This window comes from Anabrus simplex, chromosome 1 (genome assembly GCF_040414725.1).
Source record: "Anabrus simplex isolate iqAnaSimp1 chromosome 1, ASM4041472v1, whole genome shotgun sequence".
Taxonomy (NCBI): domain Eukaryota; kingdom Metazoa; phylum Arthropoda; class Insecta; order Orthoptera; family Tettigoniidae; genus Anabrus; species Anabrus simplex.
The window spans coordinates 1,060,590,631-1,060,603,644 of NC_090265.1; the positions used below are offsets into that span (position 1 = coordinate 1,060,590,631).

The 13,014-nt window shown below is 39.1% G+C and overlaps 1 protein-coding gene across 2 annotated transcripts in view; it reads left to right on the forward strand.

Moving 5' to 3' along the window:
- Window positions 1–1,379: 1,379 nt before the first annotated feature.
- Window positions 1,380–13,014, forward strand: part of Pif1 (Pif1 DNA helicase) — a 144,966-nt gene continuing 133,331 nt past the window's right edge. For both annotated transcript variants that reach the window (XM_068228351.1, XM_068228350.1), the window contains exon 1: window positions 1,380–1,522. The gene's annotated coding sequence lies outside the window, so the exon portion shown is untranslated. The remainder of the gene's footprint in view (window positions 1,523–13,014) is intronic.

Genomic DNA, 13,014 nt, shown 5'->3' on the forward strand with positions numbered 1-13,014 from the left:
AGGAAAGGAGATAAATGGATCACCACAGGGGTGATATCAATAGTACCATGGACTTTGAAATGCTTGGTGAAGTCAATGTCGTGTCTTGTGTAAGTGATCACTACAATGAAACTATTCGTAAACATAACTCGATGGTGGACAAGAACAGGCAATTAATAATAATAATAATAATAATAATAATAATAATAATAATAATAATAATAATAATAATAATAATCAAAACAATTGCGTATGCATTGCACCGTATAGTGTTCGAATTGTGTATCTTGATAACATGTTTTGAAGAACTTGAGATATTTGTGGAATTATGAAACTAAGGTGCGCCCCCCTCTGCTGATATCCACGAGCCGCCACTGCTGGTCATAGTAGCTTACCCGCTGCCCTATTTTCTTATTGATTATTAAACCGACTCCTGCATTTCCCCTGTTTGATTTTGATTTGATAATTCGGTAGTCACCTGACTAAAAATCTTGTTCTTCCTGCCAGTGTACTTCACTTATACCAGCTACATCTAACTTTAGCCTATCCATCTTCCTTTTCAGATTCTCTAACCTACCACAACGATTCTAACTTCTAACATTTCACGGTACGACTCGCAGAATGTCAGTATCCATCTTCCTGATGGTCGCCCCCTCTCGTGTAGTCCCCACTCGGAGATCCGAATGGGGGACTAGTTTACGTCGGGAATATTTTACCGGGGAGAAGCTATCATCAGTACACCATTCATACAGAGAGAGCTGCATGTCCTCGGGAGGTAGTTACAGCTGTAGTTTCCCGTTGCTTTCAGCCGTGTAGCAGTATAAACACAACTAAGCCATGTTTAGTATTATTACAAGGCCGTATCATACAATCATCTAGACTGCCGCCCTTGCAACTACCGAAAAGCTGCTACACACCTTTCGATGAACCATTCGTTAGTCTGGTCTCTCAACAGATATCCATCCGATATGGTTGCACCTGCGGCTCGGCTATCTGCATAATTGGGACTCGCAAGGTACCCCACCGTGGCAGCGTCACATGGAGTATAGAACTAGTACTAATATAATCAAGTATCTTGTCTGGGTGAAATAATGAGCCCAAATCCACCTCGAGAACAACAAGAAGAACAATTGTCATTGCTACCAATAACAAAATTGGCCAGAGTCAAAACTCTCTCCCGTACTACCAAAGTATTAAATTATCCCCATGATTTATTCTGTCATTCTCAGAGAAGAAATTAAGTCTCAAATAACGTTACACATATCCATTGTTACAGATATTAAGATTTCACAAATTTCTCAGAAGGGATATTGAATGAGCAGTAGGCAACACTGGTGGCAACAAACTGCCGCTTTAAATCTGGGATGTTCATGGTTGGTGGCTGTCAGTTGCGTGTTTTGCGAGAAGTTTTATGTATTAGTGAATTCTTCGTAATTTTTGAATGAAACTATGTTCTAAGAGGTATTCATTATAAAATCATTACACGAGCGACTTTAATGACCTAAAGAACTAAAGCGACGAGCGAAGACATTTCACTAGTAAGGTAGGTATTTGGGATGATATGATTTCGATCGTAGTTATTTTGTCTTAACATCTATTAAATCACGTTACTCGATCTTTCGCACCTTATATAGTTCACGATACCTAGTTTCATGTTCTAGGATAACTGTTTTAATTAGAAGCATGCAGTTCTTAAGATCCTTTAGCTATTAATACTCCCAAAGGGATACTGAAGTGCTGGAACAATATTGCGCTCTTTAAAATTTCATAAATATCCAGTATTCGGGAGATAGTAGGTTCGAACCCCACTGTCGGCAGCACTAACACACTCTTTTCATCTATTTCACATATTTCAACACTTTACAAGCTGTTACACTTACACCTAAGAATAGTGTAGATCTCCTCTTCAGACTTACACGGATCATAACTTTATAAAGCTTCGCTACCTAGGCAACATACTGCATATTTAAGAGAAGATGAAATCATTTGCTATTTAAATGAGACTTGATCAAGCATCCTCTTTCGGCTATCTTGCCGTCTAACCAGCACTTCACTTCATCCTACTATTAATAATAGACTCTCGTTCATTAAGAAAAGATTTTATTCTATAGAAGATTTTAGTAATCCACAAATCATTTTAAGCCGAAAATATTGTTCTCGTGTATATACTGAAAAAATCTGTGTAAATATTGTGGTTCCTTTTGACTTCAATTATCAACATTATGAATGTTAATATATTTTTATTTATTTTATCTCCATTTGATGTAAAAATAAGTAAGACATCCCATTAGAACTTTAAAACATATTCAACCAATTCATTCCAAATGTGACCACAGTGTTCCTATACATCAATGTATATTATTGTAAACAATTAGTTTTTAAGAATAGTTTTAATATAACATCCACTTCAGAGCTCCGACCTAGATTATAGAATTTATGGCTGATCATGCCTGCAATGACAGGTGAAACATGTACAATTATATTGCTTAAACCTTAATATAATGATTGTATCATAGTCGTAAAGACTTCAAAGTATTGAATAGGTGGTTCGCAATAAATTAATTGTAAAAAATTTTAATATATTGAATTTCAATACGGTCAAAATGAAAATAGTCACTTGTAACATTCCACTTTGTCAAGCAGTTCATTTCGTTACTTCCAAGTCTTCCCAGCCCAGAGTTTGCAACATTTTCGTTACACTACTCTTTTGTCAGATATCGCCCTGAACAAATTGTCCTGCTTTGCTTTGAATCTTTTCCAGTTTTCGTATCAAGCAATCATGGGGAGGGTACCATACACTGTAATTGGGTTCTTACCAGCGACATATGCTCTCTTCTATACATCCTTAACATCCTCATAATCGTCATGAAGATATGTCACTAGCACTTATCAAACCATGCAAGAAATGTGGCAACCGAGTTGGATGGCTGCAGTCGCTTAAGTGCGGCCAGTATCCAGTATTCGGGAGATAGTGGGTTCGAAACCCAGTGTCGGCAGCCCTGAAGATGGTTTTCCGTGGTTTCCCATTTTTACACCAGGCAAATGCTGGGGCTGTACCTTAATTAAGGCCACGGCTGCTTCCTTCCCATTCCTAGCCGTTTCCTGACCCATCGTCGCCATAAGATCTATCTGTGTCGGTGCGACGTAAAGCAACTTGCAAAAAAAAAGAAAGAAATGTGGCATGGTGCAGTGCAGGAAATATACTTAACTGCCAAGATGATGTCAGGGAAAACAAAGCCAGGTTAAAGAGAAGGAGTTGGCCTATAAGACTTGGTAGCATACATGACTTGATGTAGACCAAGGCTGGTACTGATTACTGAAAAGAGACACGAAGACAGCAGTGGCAGCGACTAAAAGTGTTCAGCACCGGAACTGTAAGAAACATGCTTCCCCTAGTGCACCGTCACTGCATTGTCCTACATAGGTGGCAGGGGCGTATTCTCCTTGAATGCAAAACATTCATTGCATGCGTTATGATAACACAAAGAACTGTCTGATGTACGATTTTAGGTTGTTTCAAGTCAAATTTTAACGATTTCATCTCTCAGAAGTTCAAAAGGTCCGCGCAACTGTACTGGTTCCGTTGCTTGACTACGTGTGGTGCTGGTGTAGTCTCGCCGTCTACACCACTCTAGGAAGAAAGAGAGAGCGAATGGAGGAGTTAAGGATGTAAGGCACTCAATCTTAAAATTGCATTCGGTGGCAGACGTAGTTCTGAAACCCTCCGAACGATGTCGCTGCAATTGAAACTTGGTCAGAATTTGTCACGCCATACCCATGCTACCCTCTGCCATCTGTTGGCAACTTGGAGAAAGTCGGCATCTTTACAGCGAACGGGACCCACAGATTACCCCCCCCAGCGAGAACCCAACGTGACGAAACTGACCAATGCCACTGGGGTGACTTACCTCCAGTGCTTGAGTTGTGGCTAACTAGTGAGTTAATTCATTGTGTTTTTGGTGTTTTATTATATTTTGCGCACGTGGTATTAACGATGGATGAATCTAAAACGGATATAATTGTAAATCAGTTTGAAAAGCCATTTACGGGCCGTTCGTTTGATGAAAAGATCCAAATAGTTAAAGCCGGGAGACCTCTATCTTCCCTCGTAAATTTCTTCTTCTTCTTAATCTGCTTACCTTCCAGGGTTGCCTTTTCCCTCGGATTCAGCGACGGATCCCTCCTCTACCGCCTCAGGGGCAGTGTACTGGAGCTTCAGACTCTGGGTCGGGGGATACGACTGGGGAGGATGACCAGTACCTCGCCCAGGCTGCCTCATCTGCTATGCTGAACAGGGGCCTTGCAGGGGATGGGAAGATTGGAAGGGATAGACAAGGAAGAGGGAAGGAAGCGGCCGTGGCCTGAAGTTAGGTACCATCCCGGCATTTGCCTGGAGGAGAATTGGGAGACCACGGAAAACCACTTCGAGGATGGCTGAGGTGGGAATCAAACCCACCTCTACTCAGTTGACCACCCGAAGCTGAGTGGACCCTGTTCCAGCCCTCGTACCACTTTTCAAATTTCGTGGCAGAGCCGGGAATCGAACCTGGGCCTCCGGGGGTGGCAGCTAATCACACTAATCACTACACCGCAGAGGCGGACCCTCGTAAACTTAAAAATAGAAAACAAGAATTGTGTACGCACGTTCAATCCAGAAACTTACAGTAAAACTGTTTAGCTCGAGTTCACCTACATGTAATTAGGGTGAGTAGAATTGAAATTTACTTAATACATTGTGTTAACTGCATGGTTACTAGTTGCATGCCTCAGTGGAGATTCCAGGATACGCCACTGATAGGCGGCTTGCAGTGGTGTCTCAACGGGACACTAGCGCCCGCGTCTTGGAAAGGTGTAGCATTCCAACTGATGAACCCACTGCTACACTGGGGCAAAACGCTGATAATTTCACGATTGAAAAGACTTAATAGTTTAAATGTTTATAAGAAACAACATAAATACTTGCTCCCTCAAGACAAGAATGTTGCACGTGCGGAACGACTGTCGTTTGTTTAGACGTACGTGCAGAATGACTGTCATTTGTTTACTTCTTGTGGCCTTCTCGGCAATGATGATGTCATGCGGTGCACAATGCTGTCAACCTCTGTACTTAGGAACTAATGGGTGGTGCTTGAGCAATTAATACGTGGTGGTGGTGATTATTGTATTGCAAGTAGCTACTTCAGCAATGAAAATGGGTGTAATGCTCTTCATTAGGTTATAAAAGTAAATGTATTTCTGGGGGCGGGATGGTGGATTCCTGGACATCGCAATGAACACATCTCTCCTCTGAGACATATTCCAAGTTTGTCCAGCCGTTGTCCCGTTTCCCTACGGGGTCGGGTATGAGGTGAGATGAATTTGTCGTGGTGGTTTTTTATGACCGGATGCCCTTCCTGACGTCAACCTCATCAGAGGAGTTAATGAGAGATGAAATGAATGACGTGATATATGATAGTAGGGAGAGGGTGAAACCCGGTGCGGGCACATAGCCTACTCCTGTCGAATAGCACCAAGGGGTCTGTTCAAGGCTTAACGTCCCCATCCGACGGACGAATCACCATCAACAGCGTCATATGCCCTCACTCCATATGAGCACTGCGGAGAGGTTTGGAATTTAATCCAGGCTTTTGGCACGCAATCTAGTGATTAGAAATTGTATACCACCACCTCCCCTACCCTGCCGGCCAACATTCTGATGGTGAAAATTTTTTCGACCAACGGGACTCGAACCGGCTAACCTCGGTGTTAGACCGTTTTAGACTTCAGCGCCTTAACGATCATGGCCACCAGGCGGGCTGAGACATATTCCAAGTAAGATTCATTAATTTCTACTTATAACGTTAGACAAATCTTGTCTCGAAATGTCAATTTTTACAGAAAAAAAGGCAGAGAATCTGCGTCTGCAGATGAATAGTGAACGGGTAGGATAGGACCTGGACAAGATAGTGATATAGGGGACAATCAGAGGGGGTCTGAGGGCGTAAGCCCCTAGGTTAGAGCCACGAAGCAGCCTTAGGCCTCTACTTTCATGTGGAAACACCATTGGTCTGGACTGGATCTTGCGTGCGGACGGCTAGGATAGGACCTGTACAAGATCAGTGATATAGGGACAAGCAAGGTTAGAGCCGCAAAGGGGCCTTAGGCCGCTAGTTTCCTGTGGAAATACCACAGATTCCTTAACTTGTTACATTTACTTGTGCTTTTATTGTGGCGGGGTTGGTAATGGAATACGACTATCATAATTGACGGGAATGAGATTACGTGCCACTTTACGTTGGCCAATAGGAATGCAAGTAACTACTTCAGCAATGAAAATGGGTGTAATGCTCTTCATTAGGTGATAAAAGTAGGCTAAATGTATTTCTGGGGGCGGGATGGTGGGTTCCTGGACATCGCAATAATCACATCTCTCCTCGGAGACATATTCCAAGTAAGATTCATTAATTTTCGCTTACGTATAACGTTAGAAAAATCTTGTCTCAAAATGTCAATTTTTACCAAGAAAAAATCTGCATCTGCAGATCAATATTGAGTGAGTGATTGATTGATTGATTAATTAATTAATTAATTAATTAATTACCATTTTGATATACCAGGAGGTGCAACAAATATGCACCGTCACGACAAGTCCTGCAATCATGCATCCCAATACATTGGACACATCATGAATGTAAAGGGAGCTAACAACAAGATCCTGAGAGACCCACCATCTATCCTTTAGTGATGGTCTGACTACTAGGCTAGCATCTGCAATGTAGAATTCCCACACCCACCACTATTAAGCCATCAGCCCACATGCCATCGCCAGAGAATACAGCAGGAGAAGTGATGGTGGGCATCAACAGGATGAAGAAGAGAAAGGCAACTTATCCAGATGATATAACTGCAGAAATCTGGAATACTGTGAGAGCCTGGAATAGAATTTCTTGCTTCCCTCATCATCATCATCATCATCATCATCATCATCATCATCATCATCATTTCCCTTTATCCAGCTGTAGCCGGGTAGGGGCAAATATGGTTCCTCTCCACTTTCTTCGGTCTTTCCACCACTCCTCCTCCAACACTGTGTCCCAGTCCAGGTTTCTTTCTATAATGCTGCGTTGGATGGTATCCTTCCATCTCAACCGTGGTCGTCCACGGCCTCTCCTTCCTTGGATTTGCATTTCCATCACCTTTTTTGGCATTCTTTCGTCGCTCATTCGCTTTATGTGCCCAAACCATCTTAGTCGGCTCTTCTCTATTCTATCATTCATTTTTTCCACTCCAATTTCTTCCCGGATTTTCTCATTCCTTATTTTGTCTCTTCTACTCTTCTGTATCATACTCCTCAAGAACTTCATTTCGGCTGCCTGTATTCGACTCTCATGGTTCTTTGTCATTGTCCAAGTTTCTGCTCCGTAAGTTGTTATGGGTACGTAATACATCTTGTACATAGTATCCTTTGCTTCCGTTGGCACATCTTTGTCCCATAACATGTTTCTTACACTATGATAGAAACAACTTCCAGCTTGAATCCTTTTACTAATCTCAGCATCCAGTCGAGCATTCTCCATTAATTCACTCCCCAGGTATTTAAACGTTTCCACTACTTCCAGGGGCTTGTCATCAAGTCTAATCTGACCTTTCCCTTCTTTCTCCCCTCTAGTCATAACAAGAGTTTTACTCTTTTCTACACTTATTTTCAATCCACATTCTTCGATCTTCCCATTCACCACATTCAACTGTTCTTGAACCTTCCTGTCGTCTTCTCCCCAAATCACAATATCATCAGCAAATAACATCATGTTCATTTCTCTTCCTCCATATGCTGCTTTTGCTGTTCTCATAATGTCATCCATTACTATTGTAAACAGGATTGGTGATAGAACACTTCCCTGTCTCAGCCCACTAGTTATTTTGAACCAACTTGTCCTGCCAACTTGTGTTTGCACGCAACTACAACATTCCTTATACAATGCCATGATCATTTTTATTAATTCCTGTCCAATTCCATTTTGCACCAGACTGTCACAAACTTTCGTCCTGGGGACACTGTCATATGCCTTTTCAATGTCAATGAATGTCATCACCATATCATTCCCATACTCCCAATGCTTTTCCATTAGTTGTCTCATAATGAAAATGGGCTCTATTGTTGACCTTCCACTTCTGAAACCAAACTGATTTTCCTATTCACCATAATTATAATCATCAATAAGCCTCCACAAATATGGACCACCAGCTCAACTGTGTCCATCTGGAAGGCAAGAGGAAATGTCACTGAATGCAACAGTTATAGATCAATACATTTCTTTAGTCATACCGTGAACATTTTTGAACGGGTGCAGGATAGTATTCTCAAGACAATAGTTTCTGTATCTGCTAACCAGGGCGGGTCTGTCAAGAGCTGTGATACTACAGATGCAATCCACGCAGTATGTTTGATGTTCGAGAATTCGCAGAAAAGAGAAATCAAGGCGAAGACGTTTCTTATACTAAGGCAGGGCATTATAAAATTGAAACCGGAGACTTACCATTCTCAGTACGTTATGAGGCTTAATGCGTGGTAAATATTGGTCCATTTGGCTGTGTTTTTCTACAGATCTGTTAACACAATGCACTACATATCTTTATAGTATGTTCATAAGTATACAAGTGTAAGATAGGAGTGTTCAGATGGGTGAAAATAATAAGAAAGAGGCGTTCTTTACATGTGATAATAGTAATCTTGCATGTGCACGTGCTGCATATTTATCAAATTTTCATTTTGAATTTACACAAAAACCTGATTGGTAGTAGAAAACTGACTTCAGTTCCAGAATCAGCATGCCCGAAATATAAAAGATCACTATGTAAACTTCATGCAATGATTGGAAAGTTCGAATTCGCAGGTCAGTGTAATTAGTAAAAAGAAAGCTGTAGTCATGCACTGTGGAAAAGAGAAAAAGAGAAGCCAAGTGAACATAGTCGGAGAATGTAGAACAGTTTCATATCTGGGTAGCATTTTTAATGGAAGTAATGAAATCATTCAAGTTTAAAAACTATAATGTCCTTCCGTCTGGACTCATTTATACAGTATGCATCAGAAACTTGGACGTTAAATAAAGGCAGTATCAATAGACTTGGGGCATTCGAAATCTGGTGCTTCAGATGAATGTTTAAAATTCCATGGACAGCAAAAGAACGAATTTCCGAGTCTTGCAAATGATTAAGCAGAGGAAATCACTGTTCAAAACAATTAAAAACTGCTGCCTCTCATGGTGGGGCCATACCCTATGACACTTGTCAATGATAAAGGTTATAGCAGAGGACTTTGTTACTGGAAAGAAACCAAGAAGGCCAAGGAAAACAATTATAAAATGGGTCATGGAGGACACAGGCATAAATAAACTAGAGATGCTTACTTTTCATAACCTTGTTGACAAGATGAAATCTGAAAAGTCTATTTCTAGAATCAGTAATTGATGGCTCCCTTACATTATATATCCATATTGAACTGAGAATGATTCTGAATGAAATCAACCCTGAAATTAATAAGACTAAGTAAAGGTACCTGTACATCATTTTATCATCAAGTCAAAGAGCTTTTATTGGATGACAAAGTACCCAAGAGAATGAAATTAACATTATATAAACAGTATTTCATACCATTTCTAACATACGGACTAGAAATGCTGGTAACTAATAAGAGACAAGATAGTAAGATCCAAGCAGCAGAAATGAAATTTTTAAGAACATCGGTTAAGAAGAAAAGAAGGGAGAGAATTCAAAATATTAATATCAGAGAAGAGCTAAATATAGAACCGTTAGTACAGAAGATACAGAAAACAGGACTGAGATGGTTCGGGCATGTAAAAAGAATGGGAAAGGAATGGGTAGCAAGAAGGGAATTGGAAAGAGAAGTTACGGGAAAGAGACCAGTTGGAAGACCGAGAAGGTGGATGAATCAGATTTGGAATTGGAATCTTAATACACTCAAAACAGCTGAGGTTAGGTTTCAATATTATACAGTATAATATGTGAAAAGTTACGCCAGTTGTAACAATGTTTGAATATGCATACAACGAATAATTTGAAAACATTAAGCAATTTCAACAGATTGTAAATGTATTGACATTGTATTTTAAATATTAGAATAAGGTTTTAAAGGTTGAAACTTAATTATTATTTTCTACAAGACGACGTAATATACAAATGTTTTTCAAAGCTCATTAGGGATAAGTTTGTCAAAGGCAAACCATAAGTGTAAGTTCTAAAACAATGTTATCATTTAACCTTGTAAGAATATTTATGGCTGAAGATGTTCACAATATGAACGAAACATGTTCTGTGTTTTAATATTTAAGCAATAAAATAAGGATGAGATCCTAATTTTATAATTGCTTTTAATGTATTGAATAGGTGGATACAAAAGTTTTATTGTTTCTCCTTTAAATAGACTTTCAATACGGAAAAATGAGGTTAGTCTCTTACAATTGCGTGAATTTGTCTGAAGGTGTGTCATATTGATGTGACTCGAAATCTATTTCTTTATCGTCAGATTGCAATGAACTGCTACTTTCCTCACTCAAGTGAGTAGGTGGAGTAGGTACAGGTAAGTCAGGTCCATGAGGAACTGGTCGAAGAGTTGACTTGAGATTCGGATATTTAATTCTGTTTTTACTATTCTTATTGTAACCGACAACATGGCTCATACAAAAATAGCAGTCGTCATGATGGTTCTTTTGTTCTCGCCATTGCATGGGTATAGCAAACGACATTGAGTTTCGTTTGCCCTCATACCAGTAACGTAGTCCGTCGACACAAGTATTTCATGCAATATGAGGTGCGAAATATTTGTCTTGATCCTCATCTTTCAATTTTAAGTAAGAAAAGTACAAACGAGTCTATTTGATGCACCTTGGAATCGAACACATAAATTCCGCAAATGTAACAAAACTTTTGAGGACTTTGTTTACACTGTCTTCTGTGCACCCCTGAAACACTAGCCATGATGGTGTTAAAACACTAGAACTTCACTTATTAGTGATCAATTTGAAGTTAAATTACATTAAATCTCGCGCACGTGATAGGCCTCCATTTAAATGAATGTGAACTTTAAAAGACGCACTAAACATGTACCAGTACTTCTTGGAGTCCATCTCAAGCAACACAGTTATCTTTGAAAGGAAACTGCTTTATCAGTCCATCGTTAACATTGCATAAGGGATGGGGCTTTTAACACGTCTGTTTATTCAAGTGGTCTAAGATGAAAGACAAACGCTCAACTGTCTTATCTTCAATCCTACATACCTCGCGGTCTATTGCTTATCTGGGGGGAGTTTGTTATGAATTTACCAGGAAACCCCCAACTACAAAATGAACATTTAGACAGCAATAAACCTATAATAAAATGCAAACAATAACAATTCAAATCACATAATTGTTTTCTAAAAATAGTTGTGCGAGAACATCTCTCGCATTACATCTTACGAATTCATGCAGATACTAAAACACCAAATTGCGTCAAAACTAGATGTGATAGGAAAAAAATTGCATTTTCGGAATCAGGGCAGCGATTTCCATAAGAATTACATATTTTCTATTTTACCGCAAAATCATGTTGGCTGGTATAATCGACTCCGAAATTGCCTTTGAATGTCGACGAGAGAGCTCTGAGCCATAACTGATGGCTTCATTGTATATTCGACTCCTGCTGTTGTTATTACCTCTCACACTTTCAAAGCATTGATTATTGTTCGTTTGGGATACTCAAGGTAACTATCCTTTGAACCTATAATTTAGGTATTTGATTTTCTTTCTGCTGCCAGTTGCCTTCTATGTTTCTGTTACTTTTATTATTATTATTATTATTATTATTATTATTATTATTATTATTATTATTATTATTATTATTATTATTATTATTATTATTATTATTATTATTTGTACTCACCACATTTTTTCTTCTGAGTGTTCTTTATTTGTTTTTATATTTCTTGATCTCTTGATAGTGAAATGTATCACCTTCATGATGTTGATTTGTTTTTGAGTTATTGGATTGTGTTTGGTATGCGCCCTGTTACTCTTATATATGTATTGGTGCATGTTCTCTCGTTTATATGTAATTGATGTTTTATGCTACAACTGAGTGGTCCATACATTTATTGTGCCTGTGTGTTCCTTGTATGTATTTTTCCTTTCCATGCTATTCATAATCCATGTCAGTGCTGGGCTTTACTAGCATTGTATGGGATAGTCACCGGTTGAACATAGAAGGTACTTATGTGATTGCTACTCCTATTTCGGAAGGGATGCTGATATTTACACATATCGTACACCTTTTGAACCTATTCATTTGAACATTTGACTTGTGAATTGCTTTTGTTTGAGGCCATAGGAGAATGTGAGTTACCACCAGTTTTCCTTCGGTTGTGGCTCATTTGGCATATGTGCAAGTGTGTGAGTGTGTGTAAACGAGTAATGGGGTGTTTATCAACTATGGGATTTCCCTAGATTTTTTATTTTTATTTCCTCTTTATTGTTGGCATGATTCACCTTTTTTTTTCCCTAACCTTCTCCCATTATTTTTTTGGTATTTGAAGTAAAAGATGGCAAGCATGTTTGTCTTGATCCATGTTCCCTTGGCCCACTAATTACCTTTCCGTGTTTGACTGATGATTTTGATCTGTCTACTCCTCGATTTTGTTTTAGAAAAAAGATCTTATTGTGTGTGAGAGGTAACATTCGACTTGGGTTTTATAAATGTGATGAATATCTGTTGGAAAGATTTACTCCCTTTTCGGGATTTATAATCCAAGTCGTGGGTTATTATTGTATTGAGATGAAAGTAACACACAACTACTATATAAGTAAAGCTATTTTTTTATGAGTAGGCCCTCACCATATGGGCATGGTCTTGGTAAAGGTGACATGAAAACAGTCTGATGTAAGAACCATATATGTACATTTTTATATATATATGTTCGCCCTTTTCTATTTCAAGTCTATCCTTTTTTCTCCTGATTTTTAAAATAAACCTTCCTTTTAAATATTTCTTGGTTTGTATTGTAT